Here is a 14,292-nt window from a genome sequence, read left to right as displayed (position 1 = left end):
ATATATTATATAATAATAATATTATATAATTAGATTTATATTTGTATATTTATTTCTTTTTTGAGACTGTAACGTAGATTCATAGTCCATGCTGCATACTCGGATACAGTAGGTGGCGATATGCACCTAGTAAGCTATGCTTGAGATTCGCCATAAAACTACGACGGAGGAAACGAGACGGTCTTTTCCGGTTTGGACAGAGAAGGAGTGCGGCAGCTCAGACATGTGAGTGAGAGATAACTGTTGGGTTTTTACTGAAAATGTTGATGTTAGATATTATTCTATATATCACATGATTCTCTAACAATATCTGGTGCACGTTAATCAAACACCGATGTCTGTTCGGGGTTAGGAAATGCTTTTACTGTACGTGACCACGTGTATTAAGGCCATAAAGCCTTAAGAATCATTTAAAGTATAATTTCAGAGGTTTTGGGGACTGAAAAAGTATAACTCGTAATACAATACAAAAAATGTGCTCATTAAACTTTAAAATGCTGCTCGTTGTTTTAAAGTAGTTGGCTATCCATAAATATTTGCAGGGTTATGCCAAGGAAATGATTTACAATTGTGACGATATGCACATGTATTTTGTAGTACGTTGGAGTTCGTGTGGAAGTAAAGCATGAACTACGAGTGCCCGTGTTTCTGGTGGTGCTCTTATTTTTGCCACACAAAAGCTCACAAAGTAAGCCGTTTTCCGTGAAAGTGTGAAGCTTCTGATTCGTTAACCGCTACAGATAACTACGATCTATCACAGTACAGAAAACTGCATCTAAAATGATTGATTTCGATAACTAAAAATGTGATAAATGCCAGTTTCAACGTTAAGTAACGCAACGAAGTGTTGTACCACTGGTCTACCAGTCATTAATACCTACTTTAGTTCAAGTAACTGAAAACTAATGAAACTACAAGTCAGTCAGTTACAAAACCTTCATGCCTGTTTATAAGGTGAATAAATTGAACTCTGTGGAGTAGATTCTGTAAAAAATAACACCGCTCTTGTTTCAACAGCATGGCCCCAGAGACCAGGCTCCTGAGAAGATGGATGATCACTCGCAGGTTCATGAGATGTTTGCCAGGTATCTACTGATTGCTCCTCTTTAGCACCTGTAATATTTCTAATCAGTTCACAAGCGAGGCTAGAGTTGCTAAACGTTGTGGCCTATTATCTCAACCAGTTGCAACACTACAATTTAATGGTAGATCTTTTGCTGCTTGTTGTAAAGTCTTTTAGATTACTAGAAGTTGTTGTGCTTTGTTTTGCTCCTGGTTAGGACAATTTCTCTATTTTGTCCTGATGTCTAATTTCTTAGGTTCAGTTAGCTTTCTTGGATGGTGGTGTAATCCTGAGTGAGAAGTGCGCTGGCTCCATTTTCCCTTCTCCTGATGAGCCTGATAACAGCAGCTGATGACCACAGGAGACTTCACTCGCTGAAGGTACTTCCGATTGAAATTATTCCTGCTCTTAGAAAGTAACACGAAGAGCGAGGCTAGAGTCACATCCTGATGCAATTTTTCTTTGTCTTGGTGTGCTCAAAGTGCTCGCAGAGTAAGTCTCTGCTTATTCGTTGGCTGATGCTTTTCATTGCCCAGCCAATCACATGCTCAGAAACAGACCCATCTTCATCAGTCTATATTGTTGCTCAGCAGTGTTTGAAGTGTAATGTGTGGTTTCTCTCAGCTCCTGCAGATGCTGATGAATGCTGTCATTGACGGCACTGTATGGAGCGGTGAACACTCCTGACTGAAGCGCCATTGGAGTAAGGGTTTTCTTCTTTGTGTGTGTGTGTGTATATTTCTCTACTGAATCAAGTCAAGCGAGGCTAGAGTCACATCCTGATGCAATTTTTCTTTGTCTTGGTGTGCTCAAAGTGCTCATGAGAGTAAGTCTCTGCTTATTCGTTGGCTGATGCTTTTCGTTGCCCAGCCAATCACATGCTCAGAAACAAGTCTATTTCATGGTGTATAATCTTAAACAAACGCAAGGTGATGTCTAACAGCTGTTTTTATTGTCTTAGGTATCATCAGCCTCCACAGCACCACTGAAGATGAGCGGGAAAGTGTGAAGCCCAACTGTTAAACGTGTTTCTGTTTCTTCAGAAATGTGCAGTTGTGGTCTAAGCTGTACTCCTTTGTGTAATATACTGCCATCGCATGATGACTGGCCTGTTATGCTTTTAAGCTGGCCTGTTATTCCTTTTTTAAGGACTGCTGAATAAGTGTATTGCATCTAAACCTCATGTAAGTGTTGTCACGGATCTGCCAGGTTCTGATCCACCTCTCCTGAATATTAATCAGTCACACCTGCACTTATTCAACCACCATCACTACTTAAACGTACACCAGTTCACCCAGCGTCTGAGCTTATACTCATAAAGAGGACTTTGCTCCTGCAAAAAGACCCCATTGTCTCCTCTGGTCCTGTCGTTATGGTGTGCAACATCATTCTCTGGAAAAGATGAGGACTGTGTTCAGCTTAGATGCATCTCCTGCTTCTGACTGTCTGCCATTATCATACTGACCTGTTCCATCTGCAGTTCTCTTTATGCTCTTGTGTAAATAAACCTTGTGAACGTCTTACCTACATCCTGTGAGCCTGCTTCCATTACACATTGCGTGTTTTCAGCATACAGGTATTCTAGGTTTAGCAGAATAAGTCTGTGTACTTGCAAAGTTACTTGGTCAATTGAATCATGTCCATCATAACGTGCTGTCAGCACACAAGCACATTTAAAAAAATTTAAAAAAAAAAAAAAATCAAAATCAACTTAAATCTTAACTTTATTAATTTTGTATTTTTTATACATAAGGTATAAAGAGGGTGAAAAACCTCATATTCAGGTGTGAGTTATGAGGTTCCGAGACCAATGGGGAGTTTGGCCATGTCACTAAACTGAGCAGTAAGGACCCACACTAATACCTCTGGCCTCTTTAATACCTCTTCCGGCAGAAACCTAGTTTTCACAGGAGGTCTGCTATCCAGGTACTGACCAGGCTCAACCCTGCTAAGCTTCAGTGGTCAACCACTGTTTAATGGTACTTCTGAATAAGAATGTATTATGGTTTCCACTAAGAAGATGAAGAAGCACAACTCAGTATTGTGCAAAGTTACACTAAAATCAAAATGTTTTTTCGCCGATGACAAAATCCCATCTTGACATGAATGCTCTCTGTATTATTGCACATGCTCTGTTACTCCCAGGTACACTGCCGGGACACTCCTCAGCTGTGGGATGTAGGAGGAAGTCCAGTTTAGCAGGACCTCTGATGTAAATGCAGTTAGCAGCAACGTCCTCGGACACAGACAAGATCTCGCAGTGACGGCCAGTCAGCTGCATGTCTAACTGACTGAAATCATGAAGTTAACATTGATTTATTACATACAACAATCTTTTTTTTTTTTTTTTTTGTAAATCCAATTTAAATGTTAACAAATTCTGTACTTATTATATTTCAATGCTTTCATTAAACTGTAATAATAATAATATAATAAACTTTTATTTATTTACAATAATAGGGCATTTGCACCATTTATTCATACATATTTTATGGTTCAGTTTTCACAGACACTAGTAAAAATCGCTATTTGATTTAACTTTATCAGTTAATTCATTCAAACTTGGACAAATTCTGTGGGGTCCCATGGAAATTTCAGGGCCCTAACTGAATTCTCATAGCAGTGAAAACTAACACCATGTCTCCTGATATTATCTCCCAGATACCTCCTCATTTACTCCTACAAACTGATAGCAGTCAGATAAATATGATTTGAAAGCGCTAACATAGTTTTGTAGCCTATTCAAGAATGTTGTGGTTGATCGTGTCAAAGGCTGCACTAAGATCTAATGGCACTAATAACAAGATACTCCTAATCCTTTTGGACAGCTTTCACAGAAGTGTTAACGGGTGGACAGAGGTCATATTGAATCCTGTGGGTTAGGAATGGGATGTCACTTAAGTTCATATGCAAGTCAAGGCAGCTCTGGCCATTTGATAATACCTAGAATATCAACTGCAGATCCTTTTCCTATTTAGCACCCAAACTGTCATGAGCAGGGTTTGTCTTGAGCTGTCACTTTTCTTTACCTTGTCTTTCCTCATTTCTATTCTGATTACTGCCGCAGCTGATAGTTATTATGTTTGGTATTTGCGCTAAGTGGTGTGGGCACCTGTTTCTCTTTCTCTTTGATTGACTTCTTCTTTGACCGGCCGAAAACCCTATTCGTTTGGCAGTTAAGTGCTCCTTCCTCACTCAGTGCCCTCCACCTATGTCAATGATCACTCTTAGGTGGTTTATATTTTGTCCCTCCTTACGGGCAGAGCTCGAGACTGGAGAGTGGCATTATGGGAATCAGAGGCTGTGCTGGATTTGCGTACTTTAAGGAGTTGTTCAAGATGTTCAAGGTTTTCAAACGCTCCTTGTTCGGCCAGGAAGCCTCTCACAGACTCATTACCCTGCGTCAGGGCAGAGGATTGGCAGCTGATTTTGCCATCGAGTTCTGCACCCTCACCGAGTGGAATGAACTGTTGTTAACTGTGCACCGGATCGACTCTATCAACTCATTGCTCTGGCCATCCGCTTAGAGCGCTTTTGAGGTTCATCATGGTTCATATGACTACTTTTTCACACACTTCCTTAGAGGTCCATAGCCTTTGAGCTCCTGCAGGCAGCAATGGTTTTTACTAAAGAGGGGGACGAATAAAAGACAAAATTTGTGAGCTTCAGTAGGGTTTTCAGTATACTTCAGAGCAACAGTCAGCAGTCAGCACTGTAGATTCAGCAGTACAGGTCACAGAACAGAAAAAGCTACAAAAATAAATTGAAAAAACTAATGGAACAAAAATAAAAACAGAATAATATTACAAGCACACAGCAGACCACCTGCAAGGAAATGGGCAGGTAGAATGTGAGACGCTGCTCCAGATATTAAAATCCTTGACAGAAAAACAGAAGTCCAATTGGAATGAATCGTTGATTAAACTTACCTTTGCATACCCTTTACCCTCACTTGATGTGAGGTGACTGGACTTTCACCATTCTATCTTTTGTTCAGGCGTTAGCCAAGACTACCTGTAGACTGGCTCTTTGGGTTGACCACAAGGAATATGTAAAGAGATGAAGTCAAGGGATGAAGGAAGCCTATGAAATTGAGAGAGAGAGAACAGCAAGAAGCTAGCAGAGAGGAACAAAAGAAACAGTGAAGGGAAAGTCAGGAGCTCAGTGTTGCACCCTGGGCACTGTGTTCTAGTCAGAAACCTCATACCCAGAGGAGGCACAGGGAAACACACAGTGGTTCGCCAAGTGGATAAGATAGTCCTGTCTATGAGGTAAAACTGGAAATAGGAAAAGGAAGGTCAAGGGTTCTACACCAAACCCTTTGTTACCATGTGATTACCTACCATTGGAATTGGAGCACCAACCAGAGCCAAGAGCAAAGAGGAAAACATGTGGGCCATCCTTCAAGGAAAAGCATGATTGTAACTCAAAAGAAGAAAATGAAGAATGTGGCAATTAATACCTGCCTTCCAGCTTCAGCAACCTGTGAGAGAAAACAGTGAATACTTACCTGTGGTCCACCATCAGCTACCTGTGGGACAAAATCGAGAATTAGAAAACGCAAACTTGTCTGCATTCAAACAACCTGCAATCTATTGATAGAAATTAGTTAGAGGAAACCAATGTACTGTTTGTCCAGTCCAGTGAACCTGAAAGGGAAGGAGATGAAGGAGAAGATGTGGAGATGGATGGATCTGCAGCACAGAGCAAAGGAACGATGAAGAACAGCAGGGGTGCCAAAGGCTTAGAAGAGAGAGGAGACCACCAAAACCTTCACCTATGATTACCTTGGTACTCCGGGCGTGCTATGGGATAGAGTATCTACATTTTGGAACGTTTCTGCCTATTGCCAGCGCGCCTCTCCCACTCGACTCCGCCGAACAAGTCAAAAAGTCAAATGGGAAGTCAAACGGGAAATTCCATTTGGGTTTCTCCCTCATCTGTGCGGCTCTGCATTTTCACGAGTGGGAGTACAAGCCCCACCAACCTGCCCAGGCACAGGCAGATGTCTGGCAAAGCACTGGCTCCTGGAGGGTCCCCATCAGTCAGCCAGGTAGTGGAGCGCCTGGTGGTGGATCGCTTCCTGCAGGCCCTTCTCCGAATTCATCAATAGGCCGTTCGAATAAGAAATCTCACCAGGAATGATCAGCGTTGCCCTGGCAGCCAACACCGTGCACCTGGCTGCACTCATCACAAGCCGATCGGTCACACCTGCAGCTCATCCAGCATGGGCTATAAAGCCACACGTGACAGATCGGCAGTTGAGCGATGAATCCATGCAAGAAGACACTAACTCTCTTTCTCTTTCACTCTCCCAGATAGCAGCGTGTGACCAATTGGCCCACAGAGCACTCACGGACCCACTGCTTGTTATTATGCGTTTTGGGTGTGAGTATCACGTTGTTTCATTAGCTATGCTAACAAAGGCGATCATGCTGTTACAATGATAGGTTGCGCTAAATGAGTTTAATTGTTACCATTGAGTCAGTGTAACAAGAAACGCTATGGTGACGCTTTATATTTGTTTCAGAGCTATATATAAACTGTGTAAAACAGCCACTGAAAGACACAGAAACTGTATTTTATTTTATTTTATTTTATTTTCCTTTCCATTTTCATTTTCATACCTCACGCCCTCATTCATAAAATGTAACAGGATGAGTTAATGTTTTATTATTATGTATGTGCATTTCATTATATACATGAGAGAATATAAGAGAATATTTCTATTGACTTCTATTCTTTTGACTTACTGCTCACTTAATACACGACTGCAGGAAAGATCTCAGCAGCTCCGTATCCTGTAGTTTTTCTGTTTAATGTGTATTATTAGGCGGTAAGGGTGCTACATGTCCACTTTTGCATTTTCACCTAAATCTCTTTTTGTCTTAGAAATCATAAGTTCCAACAATCTCCCTAACACTGTTCAGGAAGCACACTCTCTCAGTTTAAATCTAGATTAAAGACGTCTTTTTAACCTAGCCTACACATAACACACTAATACACTTTTATTATTCAAATCCATTAAAGGATTGTTAGGCTGCATTAATTAGATCAGCCGGAACTGGGAACACCCTCACAAAACACAATGTACTTGTTTACATCTTAAAAAGAATAGCATCTATGCTAATATTAGTCTGTTTCTTTCTTATTCTGTTTCTCTGTTCGTATCCAGATTAGATGGTGATATCCAGATCACCTAGTGAATATGTTCATCAGAGACCAGAACACCTAGATGAGCCCGTGTGGACGGATATGTTGGGTTTCCATGTTTTATGGGGACTTTTCATAGGCGAAATGGTTTTAATACTGTACAGACTGTATGTGTTACTGTCCTACACAAACCCTACACCTAAACCTACCCCTTCCAGGAAACTATTGGCAATATTATATTTAAAAAAAAATTATTCTGTATGTTCTATAAGCATGATTACTCATAGGAACCTAAAAAGTGTCCCCACAAGGTCAAAATGTACTGGTTTTCCTCTCCGTGTGGGGACATTTGGTCCCAACAACGTGATAGATTCCAGGTGTACACACAAACACACACACACACACACACACACACACAAAATAAGTCCTTTACACAATCTGACATAGCTGCGTTAAAAATTGAAAAGGAAATTAATTGCTGGGCATCTGGCCAGAGGAGAACTGGCCCCAACTGAGCCTGGTTTCTCCCAAGATCATTGCCGATTTGATTACAGTCCGTCGATGCATTTAATGACACATTGTTTAATCTCGTCATTTTACATCCCTATGTTAACAGCGCTACATATATAAAAGTGATTGAAGTGACTGACAGAGCACTCTATCAGCCAATGCTAAGAGACCCAATTTGAAGCCAATCACAAAGCTCACCTTGAAGGTGTCGGCCAAAACTTCTGCCCCTGGTGACTGGTGTGTTTTTCAAATGCCCACAGAGAACTCTTTTCCAGTGAAGAGAACATCACTTCCTTCCAGAGTGGCTCCAGCAGCTCCTCCTCATCACCCATCTCCATCACCGTCAGCTTCAACCCGCTCAGCCTGGAGAAAACACAGTGCTGAGTCGCTGTCACGCCCAGTGCCAGAGAGCAGGTTATGCAGACCAGACATATAAACCATTATATATATATATATATATATATATATATATATATATATATATATATATATATATATATATATATATATATATATATATATATATATGAAACCAGAATTTCACTTTAACTAATGTATTATGACAGTTTTAACTCAAACAAATACACACAGTCATGAGATTTATTAAGAGTAGTGGATTGTACAATATGATTTATTACTGCCTAGTTCATTTTCTTCACACTCCATCACAGTAGGTGAAGTTGGTTCATAATCTGCCATAAAGCCAAAAGGAGGAGGAGGCTGGACATTAGGTAAAACATTGTTTGTTTGTTTTTTTGGTAAAAGTAATAATGTATGGAGTGTAAAATCTCAGAAAATATATACTGTTGTATTGTATGGAATACAGGGAAGAGATGATTTGATTGAAGGAAGAAATAAGGCAGACTGGAAGAAAATTTAATTGAAGTGAGGGTGTTTTGAGAAAAAGAAAAAGGGTAAAGAATGTTGTTGTGGAATATTTGAAGAATACAGGTGTATACATTACAAAGACATATCCATGATTGTATGTTTTATGTTTTTATTTATTTATTTCTTTTTTGAGACTGTAACGTAGATTCATAATCCATGCTGCATACTCGGATACAGTAGGTGGCGATATGCACCTAGTAAGCTATGCTTGAGATTCGCCATAAAACTACGACGGAGGAAACGAGACGGTCTTTTCCGGTTTGGACAGAGAAGGAGTGCGGCAGCTCAGACATGTGAGTGAGAGATAACTTTTGGGTTTTTACTGAAAATGTTGATGTTAGATATTATTCTGTAAGTCACATGATTCTCTAACAATATATTGTGCACAGTAATCAAACACCGATGTCTGTTCGGGGTTAGGAAATGCTTTTACTGTACGTGACCACGTGTATTAAGGCCATAAAGCCTTAGGTATCATTTAAAGTATAATTTCAGAGGTTTTGGGGACTGAAAAAGTATGACTCGCAATACAAAAAAAAGTAGCAATCCATAAATATTTGCATTACAATTGTGACGATATGCACATGTATTTTGTAGTACGTTGGAGTTCGTGTGGAAGTAAAGCATGAACTACGAGTGCCCGTGTTTCTGGTGGTGCTCTTATTTTTGCGACACAAAAGCTCACAAAGTAAGCCGTTTTCCGTGAAAGTGTGAAGCTTCTGATTCGTTAGCCGCTACAGATAACTACGATCTATCACAGTACAGAAAACTGCATCTAAAATGATTGATTTCGATAACTAAAAATGTGATAAATGCCAGTTTCAACGTTAAGTAACGCAACGAAGTGTTGTACCACTGGTCTACCAGTCATTAATACCTACTTTAGTTCAAGTAACTGAAAACTAATGAAACTAGAAGTCAGTCAGTTACAAACCTGTCATGCCTGTTTATAAGGTGAATAAATTGAACTCTGTGGAGTAGATTCTGTAAAAAATAACACCGCTCTTGTTTCAACAGCATGGCCCCAGAGACCAGGCTCCTGAGAAGATGGATGATCACTCGCAGGTTCATGAGATGTTTGCCAGGTATCTACTGATTGCTCATCTTTTAGCACCTGTAATATTTCTAATCGGTTCACAAGCGAGGCTAGAGTTGCCAAACGTTGTGGCCTATTATCTCAACCAGTTGCAACACTACAATTTAATGGTAGATCTTTTGCTGCTTGTTGTTTAAAGTCTTTTAGATTACTAGAAGTTGTTGTGCTTTGTTTTGCTCCTGGTTAGGACAATTTCTCTATTTTGTCCTGATGTGTCATTTTGTCCTGATGTCTAATTTCTTAGGTTCAGTTAGCTTTCTTGGATGGTGGTGTAATCCTGAGTGAGAAGTGCGCTGGCTCCATTTTCCCTTCTCCTGATGAGCCTGATAACAGCAGCTGATGACTACAGGAGAGTTCACTCGCTGAAGGTACTTCCGATTGAAATTATTCCTGCTCTTAGAAAGTATCACGAAGAGCGAGGCTAGAGTCACATCCTGATGCAATTTTTCTTTGTCTTGGTGTGCTTAAAGTGCTCGCAGAGTAAGTCTCTGCTTATTCGTTGGCTGATGCTTTTCATTGCCCAGCCAATCACATGCTCAGAAACAGACCCATCTTCATCAGTCTATATTGTTGCTCAGCAGTGTTTGAAGTGTAATGTGTGGTTTCTCTCAGCTCCTGCAGATGCTGATGAATGCTGTCATTGACGGCACTGTATGGAGCGGTGAACACTCCTGACTGAAGCGCCATTGGAGTAAGGGTTTTCTTTGTGTGTATATTTCTCTACTGAATCAAGTCAAGCGAGGCTAGAGTCACATCCTGATGCAATTTTTCTTTGTCTTGGTGTGCTCAAAGTGCTCAGAGTAAGTCTCTGCTTATTAGTTTGGCTGATGCTTTTCGTTGCCCAGCCAATCACATGCTCAGAAACAAGTCTATTTCATGGTGTATAATCTTAGACAAACGCAAGGTGATGTCTAACAGCTGTTTTTATTGTCTTAGGTATCATCAGCCTCCACAGCACCACTGAAGATGAGCGGGAAAGTGTGAAGCCCAACTGTTAAACGTGTTTCTGTTTCTTCAGAAATGTGCAGTTGTGGTCTAAGCTGCACTCCTTTGTGTAATATACTGCCATCGCATGATGACTGGCCTGTTATGCTTTTAAAAGGACTGCTGAATAAGTGTATTGCATCTAAACCTCATGTAAGTGTTGTCACAGATCTGCCAGGTTCAGTCTCCACCCAATCCCAGCAATCCAGCTCTCCTGAATATTAATCAGTCACACCTGCACTTAATCAGCCACTCAGCACCGTCACTACTTTAATGCACACCACAGTTCACCCAGCGTCTGAGCTTATACTCATAAAGAGGACTTTGCTCCTGCAAAAAGACCCCATTGTCTCCTCTGGTCCTGTCGTTGTTATGGTGTGCAACATCATTCTCTGGAAAAGATGAGGACTGTGTTCAGCTTAGATGCATCTCCTGCTTCTGACTGTCTGCCATTATCATACTGACCTGTTCCATCTGCAGTTCTCTTTATGCTCTTGTGTAAATAAACCTTGTGAACGTCTTACCTACATCCTGTGAGCCTGCTTCCATTACACATTGCGTGCTTAGTTTGGTTTTTGGTTTGATCCTATAAGGTTTGTGAAATTGTCCCACGACACATTTAATTCTCTTCTTGACAGGCTGTCAAAAGCATTATTATTCGGACTAGAGCTTCTTCATCTGTTCAAAACAGATGGCTTCATTAGTTTACTACTGCATCACTTTTGTGCCTTTTGAGAACTTTTTTTTTTTTTTTTTTTTTTTTTTTTATATAAATGCTGACACGGCACCCACTCATTAATCAGAAACTTAAGGTTCGTATTACTAGAATTAACCACATTTTCAAAATGCTTGTCCTTTACGTGGCCTGTCCATCACAGGCCTCAAACACACCTGTGGCTAATTTAAAAATAATTAATGGTGTAAAATTCTTGCTGAATGTTAATTCTGATCATACTAAAATATTCATGAAAATGCAATCTTTTATTGACGTCCATAAAGGGCTGTAGACCTGTGTCTCCTGGAGGAAAATAACTAAATGTGACATCCTGCTTGCCCATGTTAAAAAACAAAATTGCAAATGATAGCTTTTGCTCGACTAATACGTATCAAATCGGAAGCCTTTTTTGGAGATGAATGCATTTATGTTCTTTTCTTGTAAATGAAGTATGTAAAGTTACATTTTGGTTAGGGTTAGATAAGCACAGTAAAAATCTACCAAACCCATATCTCTTCCTAGTCACCTCAATGAAAATATGAATATACTTACAGAAGCCATAAAACTACATGTCTTATAAGACGTTTGAGCCAGGTTCTCCGCTCTGGACCTTGAGGACCTTCAAGGTAAGTAAGGAGATAACCTCAGCTTTTGGCTCCAAAAAACAAGTTAATTTCAGAGTAGTAACTTGAAGATAACCGTACTAGGTTCTGCTACCCTGGAGCACAAAGGCAGTCATCAGCAGCACGGATATATTCGTAGCAATAGACAACAATACATTGTATGGGTCAAAATGATCCATTTTTCTTTTTTGCCAAAAATCATTAGGATGTTAAGTAAAGATCATATTCTCAGAAAATATTCAGTAATTTCGTACATATTCATTACATTTTACAATATAATCTCACACATCATAGACTGACTTTTTTATTCCTGTAATAAAAATACATATCTGATATGACTAATTATGAAATTAGCATCAAACAAACAATATAATCCCTATATTAAGGGATTAAACAGAAAAACAAAAATAGATTGCACAACTGCCAGTTAGGTGCCGATATGATTTTTTAAAAAAAATTTTACATACCTTAAGCTGAGTGAATTAACTCCTGAATTCGGTTTGGAACTAGCATACCTTGAGTAAATTTGGGTTAATCCACCCTCAGTTCAGAGGTAAATTAACCTTTCTTTATGGAATACACCCCTGGACTGCTAAAAAGGCCGGTGTGTGGTGTCAAGGACCTCAGGTCAAGGCCTGAGGTCCAGAATAAAACACCCCTAAACTGGGATAGAAGTAAATAACAAATTTTTTTTTCAAGGCTGTTTGTATTATAATACTATCATAACATGTGTCCATTCTAAACAAACCTAAGAAATGAAAGCATAAGAGGAACATGGACAGTTGCAGCATTGTCAGCTGAAGCCAAGGTGACAATGAACAATAAGATTTGCATTTATTGACATATTTATTAGCATCTAGTTTGACAGGAAATACAAGTTATCTCCGAAGTTAACTCTTCGGTTAACTCTCATTCAGTGTCAGCATACAGGTATTCTAGGTTTAGCAGAATAAGTTTGTGTACTTGCAAAGTCAATTGAATCATGTCCTTCATAACGTGCTGTCAGCACACAGTGTACTACAGTGCATGCATAATTATTAGGCAAGTTGAATTATTAGGTTATGAGGTTCCGAGGCCAACGGGAGAGTTTGGCCATGTCACTAAACTGGGGAGTAAGGACGCACACTAATACCTCTGGCCTCTTTAATACCTCTTCCGGCAGCAACGAGGTCTACGAGGTTTTCACAGGAGGTCTCCTATCCAGGTACTGACCAGGCTCAACCACTGTTTAATGGTACTTCTGAATAAGAATTTATTTCCACTAAGAAGATGAAGAAGCACAACTCAATATTGTGCAAAGTTACACTAAAATCAAAATGTTTTTCAGTCGATGACAATATTTACTGCACACGCTCCATTACTCACAGGAACACTGCCGGGACACTCCTCAGCTGTGGGATGTAGGAGGAAGTCCAGTTTAGCAGGACCTCTGATGTAAATGCAGTTAGCAGCAACGTCCTCGGACACAGACAAGATCTCGTAGTGATGGCCAGTCAGCTGCATGTCTAACTGACTGAAATCATGAAGTTAAAACTAATTCTGTACTTATTATATTTCAATGCTTTCATTAAACTGTAATAATAATAGACTTTTATTTATTTATATACAATAATAGGGCATCTGTATCAGTTAATTCAGTATCAGTTAATTAATTCAAACTTGGACAAGTTCTGTGGGGTCCCATGGAAATTTAAGGGTCCTAACTGAATTCTCAAAGGAGTGAAAACTAACACCATGTCTCCTGATATTATCTCCCAGATACCTCCTCATTTACTCCTACAAACTGATAGCAGTCAGATAAATATGATTTGAACCATGCTAAGGCGCTTCCACTGACATAGTTTTCTAACCTATTCAAGAGAATGTTGTGGTTGATCGTGTCGAAGGCTGCACTAATCTAATGGCACTAATAACAAGATACTCCTATATAAATAAAAATGATTGATTGATAGATAGGAAAAAGATCTGCCACTTACAGTTGATTTAGATATTCTAGGTATTATCAAATGGCCAGAGTTTTGAGAACGCAGCGGACGTGCAGGACTATAATGTGATAAGAGCTCGCTCAAGTATTGAGGAGCTAAACCATTCAGGGCTTTATAGGTAATTAATAAGATTTTAAAATCTATCCGATGTTTGATAGGGAGCCAGTGCAGTGTTGACAGAACCGGGCTAATATGATCATACTTCCTAGTTCTAGTGAGGACTCGGGCTGCTGCGTTTTGGACTAGCTGAAGTTTGTTTATTAAGCGTGCAGAAC

General features: G+C 39.8%; 2 long non-coding RNA genes and 3 other non-coding genes across 5 annotated transcripts; all 5 read left to right on the top strand.

Annotated features, from left to right (window-relative positions):
* Window positions 1-147: 147 nt before the first annotated feature.
* Window positions 148-2,172, top strand: LOC122340535. Its single transcript, XR_006250258.1, has 5 exons — window positions 148-225; window positions 1,018-1,085; window positions 1,320-1,443; window positions 1,688-1,766; window positions 2,025-2,172. It is a non-coding gene; the product is annotated as an uncharacterized LOC122340535 (long non-coding RNA).
* LOC122340657 lies at window positions 1,490-1,623 on the top strand. The gene has a single exon (XR_006250352.1). It is a non-coding gene; the product is annotated as a small nucleolar RNA SNORA3/SNORA45 family (small nucleolar RNA).
* Window positions 1,824-1,957, top strand: LOC122340659. Its single transcript, XR_006250353.1, has one exon. It is a non-coding gene; the product is annotated as a small nucleolar RNA SNORA3/SNORA45 family (small nucleolar RNA).
* Window positions 2,173-8,820: 6,648 nt separating the features above from the next.
* Window positions 8,821-11,223, top strand: LOC122340534. The gene is made up of 5 exons (XR_006250257.1): window positions 8,821-8,907; window positions 9,632-9,699; window positions 9,955-10,078; window positions 10,323-10,401; window positions 10,647-11,223. It is a non-coding gene; the product is annotated as an uncharacterized LOC122340534 (long non-coding RNA).
* Window positions 10,125-10,258, top strand: LOC122340654. The gene has a single exon (XR_006250349.1). It is a non-coding gene; the product is annotated as a small nucleolar RNA SNORA3/SNORA45 family (small nucleolar RNA).
* Window positions 11,224-14,292: the final 3,069 nt, after the last annotated feature.

Source organism: Puntigrus tetrazona, unplaced genomic scaffold, assembly GCF_018831695.1.
Source record: "Puntigrus tetrazona isolate hp1 unplaced genomic scaffold, ASM1883169v1 S000001062, whole genome shotgun sequence".
Lineage (NCBI taxonomy): Eukaryota > Metazoa > Chordata > Actinopteri > Cypriniformes > Cyprinidae > Puntigrus > Puntigrus tetrazona.
Note: the sequence above shows the minus strand (reverse complement) of the source record. Positions and strands in the feature narration are given on the sequence as shown.